At 43.0% G+C, this 8,966-nt stretch overlaps 1 pseudogene; it reads left to right on the top strand.

The window, feature by feature from the left end:
• Window positions 1-517: 517 nt before the first annotated feature.
• On the top strand, window positions 518-3,129 carry LOC114091945 (protein Jade-1 pseudogene; annotated as a pseudogene).
• The last annotated feature ends 5,837 nt before the right edge of the window (window positions 3,130-8,966 follow it).

Genomic DNA, 8,966 nt, shown 5'->3' with positions numbered 1-8,966 from the left:
GAGAAAATATTGAAAGAGGTGAAACTATTCCACTCTCTGATAGAAGAGGGACATTCTTATCCTGCTATCAGCCCTGATATCTGTACATATCCTCAGGCCCATGTGCTCTACTACATTAATACAGGAAAGTGAAGTTATACTCCTGGGCTTCTGACAGAATAGGCCAAAATAGCTTACTGGAAAAAAACATTTCTCTGCTGCCCAATCTTATCTTCAGTGTTCTTGATGATTATTAATTATGTGTAAAATGTTTTAAATTAAAAACAATGTCTGAAACCACTTACTATCCAATAAAATGTAAACTCAGGAGTTTGTACTTATGGGTCCCTTTATACTGCAAGGCTACTCTTTTCTCATTTGAAAATTACCTAGTTTGTTGGCGCGAGCGCAGGCTGTGTGCGCGCCGGCGAGGGCAGGGGCCAGCCTGGCGCCCCGCGTGTCCGCCCACCGCGGCCTGGACTCATGCGGCCTGGCGCGAGCGGGCGGCGCGGAGCCCAGCGCCTTGGCCTGAGCCCTCCGCAGCAGGCTGCCTGCTGCTTCCTGGGGAGATCATGAAACGAGGTCGCCTTCCCAGCAGCAGTGAGGATTCTGACGACAATGGCAGCCTATCAACTACATGGTCCCAGAACTCTCGATCCCAGAGCACAGGAGAAGTTCCTGCTCCAGACATGAAGACCGGAAGCCTTCAGAGGTGTTTAGGACAGACCTGATCACCGCCATGAAGTTGCATGACTCCTACCAGCTGAACCCGGACGAGTACTATGTGTTGGCAGATCCCTGGAGACAGGAATGGGAGAAAGGGGTCCAGGTGCCTGTGAGCCCGGGGACCATCCCGCAGCCTGTGGCCAGGGTTGTGTCCGAAGAGAAATCCTTCATGTTCATCAGGCCCAAGAAGTACATAGTGACCTCGGGCTCTGAGCCTCCAGACTTGGGCTACGTGGACATCCGGACGCTGGCCGACAGCGTGTGTCGATATGACCTGAACGACATGGATGCCATGTGGCTGGAGCTGACCAACGAGGAGTTCAAGGAGATGGGAATGCCTGAACTGGACGAGTTCACCATGGAAAGGGTCCTGGAGGAATTTGAGCAGCGATGCTATGACAGTATGAATCATGCCATCGAGACCGAGGAAGGCCTGGGGATTGAGTACGATGAAGACGTGGTCTGTGACGTCTGCCAGTCCCCCATGGTGAGGACGGCAACGAGATGGTGTTCTGCGACAAGTGCAACATCTGTGTGCACCAGGCCTGCTATGGAATCCTCAAGGTGCCAGAGGGCAGTTGGCTATGCCGGACCTGTGCCCTGGGAGTCCAGCCAAAATGTTTGCTCTGTCCCAAGAAGGGCGGTGCTATGAAGTCCACCCGCAGCGGAACCAAGTGGGTCCATGTCAGCTGTGCCCTGTGGATCCCTGAGGTGAGCATTGGCAGCCCCGAGAAGATGGAGCCCATCACAAAGGTGTCTCACATCCCCAGCAGCCGGTGGGCGCTCGTGTGCAGCCTCTGCAACGAGAAGTTCGGGGCCTCCATACAGTGCTCCGTGAAGAACTGCCGCACGGCCTTCCATGTGACCTGTGCTTTTGACCGGGGCCTGGAAATGAAGACTATCTTGGCAGAGAATGATGAAGTCAAGTTCAAGTCCTACTGCCCAAAGCACAGCTCCCACCGGAAGTCTCAGGAGAGCCTTGGCTAGGGCGCCACGCAGGAGAACCGGGCTCCCGAGTGCTCCCCCCGGAATCCGCTGGAGCCCTTTGCCAGTCTGGAGCAGAACCGGGAGGAAGCCCACCGGGTGAGCGTCCGCAAGCAGAAGCTGCAGCAGCTGGAGGATGGGTTCTACACCTTCGTCAACCTGCTGGACGTGGCCCGAGCCCTGAGGCTGCCTGAGGAAGTGGTGGACTTCCTGTACCAATACTGGAAGCTCAAGAGGAAGGTCAACTTCAACAAGCCTCTGATCACCCCAGAGAAAGACGAAGAGGACAATCTAGCCAAGCGGGAGCAGGATGTCTTGTTTAGGAGGCTGCAGCTGTTCACGCACCTGCGGCAGGACCTGGAGAGGGTTCGGAACTTCACTTACATGGTGACCCGCAGGGAAAAGATCAAGCGATCTGTGTGCAGAGTCCAGGAACAGATGTTCAGTCTGTACACTAAGCTCTTGGAGCAAGAAAGAGTTTCAGGTGTGCCTTCTTCCTGCTCCTCCTTCTCACTGGAACACATGCTTCTGTTTAATAGTCCTTCTGTGGGTCCCGACGCTCCCAAGATAGAGGACTTGAAATGGCATTCTGCGTTCTTCAGGAAACAAATGGGTACTTCCTTGGTTCATTCCCTGAAAAAGCCCCATAACCGAGACCTGTTGCAGAACAGCAGTGGGGGCGAGGGCAAGGCCCTGCCCCGGCAGCCAGAGCTGTGCAGCGTGAGGGAGGGGCTGGGGGTCCCAGAGAGCTTTCTGAGTTTTGAAAACACCTTTGCAGAAGCACGTCTCATATCAGCACAACAGAAAAATGGTGTGGTGACAGCAGACCACGGGAAAAGAGACAATTTTTTTCATTGTGATCTCATTAAAGGAGACTTGAAGGACAGACCTTTTAAACAGAGTCACAAGCCTCTCAGGTCCACAGATGTGTCCCAGAGGCATCTGGACAACACAAGAGCCGCCCCCTCCCCGGGAGTGGGGCAGTCAGCGCCTGGAGCCAGGAGGGACATGGTGCCCAGGTGCAATGGCTCCCTAGTCAGAGTGACCTGTAGTCAGACCACAGTCCAAGTGCCTACAACACCTGCCAGCCCAGGGAAAGACTGGGGGGGGGGTTCCGGATTCCAAAGAAGGGGGAGCGGCAGCAGCAGGGAGAGGCCCCCAAGGGCACCTGCCACCAGCACTCAGACTACCCCTACCTGGGCCTAGGCCGAGCTCCAGCCAAGGAACGCACAAAAAGCAAATTAAAACCTGACAGTGAGAATGACGGGTATGTCCCCGATGCAGAAATGAGTGACTCGGAGAGTGAGGCCTCGGAGAAGTGTGTCCATGCCAGCAGCACCATCAGCAGGAGGACAGACATCATCAGGAGGAGCATCCTGGCCTCCTGACCCCTGGCCTGTCGCCATGTGCCGGGGAGGTCTGGTGGCGGGGACAAGCAGAAGCCCTTTATGCCTTAGCTACACAAACACATTTTTACAATTCAGACTGAATTTTTTTCCAGAGTCATTTATAAATCATCGTTGTGAGAAGTTTGTGTTATTTGCAGCTTGTTGAGGAGACAGAAGAGTAGATTGTAACCATAGGACATGGTAGATTAGCACCTGAATTACACCCTACACAGGATGAGTGGAGTCAGTGTGGACGAGGGCAAGGCTTACCCATGCCTCATGGATGTCTGTTGCTCTCTGCATTCTTCCCAAAGCACAAACTCCTGGTTCCCCGAGTATACAGAATCAGAACTCTAATGAATTAATACATTTATAGAAACCAATTGTAGCCCACAGAGCTCGTTTTCTAGGACTGTGGTCAGCCTTGAAATGGTGTGGCCCACGAGGCAGTTCTGCTGCATAGACAGAGGCAGCAGCTCTGACCCTGAGCGACACTAGGAGACTCGTGTAACCCAGCAGCCAGGGAAGAGAGAATTTATAAAAGGTCATTACTGGAGTCACTGTAGGATGGGGAGAGCTGCTGCGCCTGGAGAGGCCTCGCTCCTGAAGCCTGTGAGTGGATGTGGGATGCAGGACTGGCAGAGAGTGAAGCCACCTAGAAAGTTCTCTGAGAAAGGGCAGCTGGAGTCCCACTTTCACCAGTCCTTCTGACCTTCCTCTTCCTTAACCACTGGCTCTTGGGCCAGCTTAGGTTTCCCCTGGCCATTGCCAGGACCTGGCCACCTGGCTATTCAATTCAAGTGACGAACTTCAGACTCTGGTGACTGGTACTTCCCAGAGCCCACCACTAGTGCATATGTTGGGGATCTGGGCTTCCAGCATGAACGGATTCCTTAATAAAAAGGGAAAAAAAGAAAAAAAAAAGAATAAAGTGAAATAGGTTATATTTTAAAAACAATAGAAAGGCAATAACTTGCGATAAGCTCTTACCATTGACCGAGGCTGAACAGGAAGGAGACTGAGGTGTGCCCTGCGCAGGTTTCCTGGAGTCAGAGCTCTGCACTCTCATTTGTAACTTGGACTTTCTAATTGCAAATGGCAATAACTAGTAAGTTATCAGCAATAATTTAGCGTTCAATTTGAGTACAATATTCTGTTTTTGTACTCGCTGGAGTGTGTGTATTAAGACGGTGGATAGTGTTAAGGTACTGTTAATTTTCTTTGGAATCCAATGTAGTTGTGAATCAAACTTATGAGAAGGAAAGTTTAAATAGTAATGAGATTTAGAATTATGGGCATTTGGATAATTCCCTAAATTACCCCTTAGTTTGTTAATACCAGTATTGAGATTCCTGATTCATTTACACATCTGTTTCCATGTGGCAGGGACATTCTGATGCTTAATGAATAATGCTTTGAGTTCTGTAGTTAACTTTCAAGTCTTCCGGATGATTGTCAACAACAAAAAGGCTTATTGAATTCCATCTTGCTATGCAAGTTTTATCAGATGATCGAATAGTAGATCCAATGTACCCCATTGTGTGTATGATGTTTCCAAACAAATCTTGACTTCTCAAGTACATTGTAGTAGCTAATTCAGGGGAGGGGAAAGAACGACCCAGGTTTTTAGATTGACTATTTTTGAGCTATGGGGCTCAGTTTGAAAGACTGCTGTCTAGATCAGCTTTTTGCTACGGATATTAGAAGGTTCTTAGGAATCCAAGTTGTACATTTGCTCATAGCATAATTTAAAAATTTAAAAGTTTTTTTTCTTTTTTAATATGAGCAAAAACCTTTTGCTGGACACAGGAGAAGGTTGGACTCTATATAGTTATGATCTTTTGATTGCAGCAGCAGCTCTGGGTGAGAGTAGGATTTATAGAGGGATAATTTGTTAAGCCATAGAAAGAAAATCTAAATTAATCTAGTAAGTATATGACCTCTCACCATTTTAAGAGGTATCAGATTCATTTGCACTATTAGGAATGCTAGTTTTGTGCAAAAATAATGCCTTACCTGTTTTTCCCCACATTTAGGTTAAAAAGCTTTCAAATGTTCCAAGTTATGCTGAACCAAAAAAAAAAAAAAAAAAAAACCCGAAAACAAAAAAATAAATAAAAAACCCCACACAAAAACAAAACACAAAAATAATAAAAAGCCCACACTTTTTATTCCTGCTTCAAAATGCAAATGGTATAGAGCACGGTTTCTCTGACAGTATAATGATAGCTTTGTAGGTTAGTCTTGTGTCACGCTAGGAGCTCTGTATGAGTGGCCATAGCAGCAGCCAGCCCAGCCCACCCACTCACATTCTATTAGTATGGAACCATTTGCTTTTTCTTTTCTTTTTCTCCTTTATCTTTCCTTGTGCATCCTGACCAAGAAATATCTTTGATTATGACCAATGTATTATGTCAAAATGTAGGCTAGTTTAACTTTTGTAAAGTTGCCTGGAATGTCATTTGTTAGGATATAAACACAAAATCTAAATGAAGGGTTTTATGTGTTGTGTACAAATCTTAATTATTTTTAAATGGACAAACTTGTCATTACATTTGTAACCTTGTACAGAGGATTTTTCACTATGTGCCTAGCTTGGTGTCCATTCAGCTAAAATCGAAAAAAAAAAAAGGTGCATGAAGAGTTAAAAATCAGAAATTAAAGTATATGTAGAGATGACTATTTTATATTACATGGCCCTATCCTGTATTTATTTCTTCCCCCCCTTTTGAAAGTATTTATAAAACTAGTTGAGGACAGCTGTATTTTTTTGAACTATTTAGTAGAATTTGTGCCTTTTTGTCTGTATGTGAATAAATGCTGTACATTTTGCAATACAAAAAAAAAAATTACCTAGTTTGTTATTCCATGATAGGACAAAACAGACTAAGGTAATCTCTAAATGGACATATCAGCTTTTGAAAAAAACATCTTTTACTTGTTCTACTTAGTTGTACATGATAACAGAATACATTTCAATTCATCATACACAAATAGAGTGCAAAATTTCTATTCTCTGGTTGTACGTGGTGTAGAGATGCACCATTCATGAAACCACACATGTCCCTGGGGTGATGATGTACATTTAATTCCACCATCTTTTCTATCCTCATAACCCATACCCACCCTCCTTTTTGTCCAATTCAAAGTTTCTCCATTCTTCCCATGTCCCCCCAGCCCCCCATAATAGATCAGCATCCACTAATCAGATAAAATATCTGGCTTTTAGTTTTTTGGGATTGGCTTGCTTCACTTGGCACAAATTCTCTAACTCCATCCATTTACCTGTAAATGCCATAATTTTATTCTCTTTTAATGCTAAGTAGTATTCTATTGTGTTTGTGTTTGTGTGTGTGTATGTGTATGTATGTGTGTATATATATATCTCACAATTTCTTTATCCATTCATCTATTAATGGGCATCTAGGGTAGTTCCACAGTTTAGCTATTTGTGAATTCAGCTGCTATAAACATTGGTATGGCTATGTCACTAGAGTATGCTGAATTTAAATCCTTTGGGATAGACTGAGGAGTGGGATAGCTGGGTCAAATGGTGGTTCCATTTCAGGTTTTCTGAGGATTCTCCACACTGCTTTCCAAAGTGGTTGTACCAATTTGCAGTCCCACCAGCAATGTATCACTGTACCTTTTTCCCCCATATACTCTCCAACACTTATTATTGCTTGTATTATTGATAACTGCCATTCTGACTAGGTTGAGATAAAAATCTTAATTTTGATTGTATTTCTCTATTTACTAAGCTTCTAGAAATATTAAATGAATTAAGCAAAGTAGCAGGATATAAAATCAGTACCCACAAATCAATTGCATTTCTATACATAAGTGATGAATCCACTGAAAGAGAAATTAGGAAAACTACCCCATTCAAAATAGCCTCAAAAAATACAAAATACTTGGGAATCAGACCTCTACAATGAAAACTACAGAACATTAAAGAAGTAAGTTGATTCTTTAAAGATGGAAGAAAGAAAGATCTCCTCTCCCATATTCTTGGATAAGCAGAAATAGTATTGTCAAAATGACCATACTACCAAAACTGTTATACAGATTGAATGCAATTCTTATTAAAATCCTAATGTCATTCTTCATAGAACTTGAAAAAGCAATCATGACATTCATTTGGAAAAGAGACCCAGAATAGCCAAAGCAATCCTTAGCAAGAAAAGCAAAGCAGGAGGCATCACAATACCAAAGCTTAAACTATACTGAAGAGCAACTGTAACAAAACAGCATGGTATTGGCACCAAAATAGACATGTAGACCAAAGGTACAGAAGACACAGAGACCAACCCAAATAAATACAGTTATCTCATACTAGACAAAGGAACCAAAGACATACATTGGAGAAATGACAGCCTCTTCAACACATGGTGCTAGGAAAACTGGAAATACATATGTAGCAAAGTGAAATTAAACCTCGATCTCTTATCATGCACAAAACTCAACTCAGAGTGGATCAAGGAACTGGGAATTAGACCAGAGACCCTGCACCTAATAGAAGAAGTAGGTCCAAATCTTTATCATGTCAGAGTAGGGCCTGACTTCCTTAACAAGAGTCCTAAAATGCAAGAAATAAAATCAAGAATCAATAAATGGGATGGATTCAAACTAAACAGATTCTTCTCAGCAAAAGAGACAGTCATTGAGGTGAAGAGAGAGCCTATGGTAAGGGAGCAATTTCTTACCACACATACATCAGATAGAACACTAATCTCCAGGATATATAAAGAACTCAAAAAACTTAATACCAAAGAAACAAACAACCCAATCAATAAATTGGTTAAGGAACTGAACAGACATTTCTAAGAAGATATACAAGTGATCAACAAATATACGAAAAAGTGTTCAATGTCTTCAGTAATTAGAGAAATACAAATCAGATTTTTATAATTATTGATCACACACTCTTTTCCTTGGCCACTTAGTCATAGATGAGCATTATTGGTTATAAGCAAATGAGTGGCATAGCCTCCAAATAGGATGAAAAAATCCATTAAGTATAAATGACAATGCATATGATCTTTATTTACTACAAAACAAAAACAACCTCAAACAGCAAAGAAAGCAAGCCAATAGTTAGGGATAATTGGGCTTATTAAAATATGATATTCATTTAGCAGCAATTTTTCTCACTAGTCAAGAGATAGAAGCAACCAAAACATTTACCTATAGAGAGTGGATAAATAAAATATGGTATATGAATTCAATGGAATATTATTCAGCCTTAACAAAAGGAGGAAATCTTGTCACATGTTGTATCCTGGGTGAAACTTGAGAGTATTATGCTAAATAAGCAGTCACAAAAATTCAAATACTTAAATACCACTTACACTAAGTAAATAATGTAGTCAAATTCAGAGATACAGAAGGTAGAATGTTCATTGCTTAGGTCCGAGGGATGAGGAAAAAGAAAGTTATTGTTTAATAGGTGTCGATTTGCAGATTTGTAAGATGAGAATCTGGAGATCATTTTCATAACCACGTAAACACATGTAACACTTGAATTGTACATTTAAAATTTACTGAAATGGTAAATTATTTTAACATAAAAATTTATTAAAACGTATGTACACACTTCACTATAAAATTTTACAATGCTGTTAGACTAGACATTATTTAAAGCTTTTTCCTTTTCAGTACCAGGGATTGAACTCAGGGGTGCTTAACCACTGAGCCATACCCCCAGCCCTTTTTATTTTTTTTAATTTTGAGTCAAGGGCTTACTAAGTTGCTTAGGGCCTCTCACAAAGTTGCTGAGGCTGGTTTTGAATTTGCATTCCTCCTTCCTCAGTGTGCCCAGCTGCTGGGATTTGCAGGTGTGTGACATCACACCCAGCTATTTAAACCATTTTTAAATGGGGATATTAG

The sequence above is a fragment of the Marmota flaviventris genome, chromosome 14, assembly GCF_047511675.1.
Source record: "Marmota flaviventris isolate mMarFla1 chromosome 14, mMarFla1.hap1, whole genome shotgun sequence".
Lineage (NCBI taxonomy): Eukaryota > Metazoa > Chordata > Mammalia > Rodentia > Sciuridae > Marmota > Marmota flaviventris.
The sequence above is the reverse complement of the archived record's forward strand: the minus strand, read 5'-3'. Positions and strand labels throughout refer to the sequence as shown.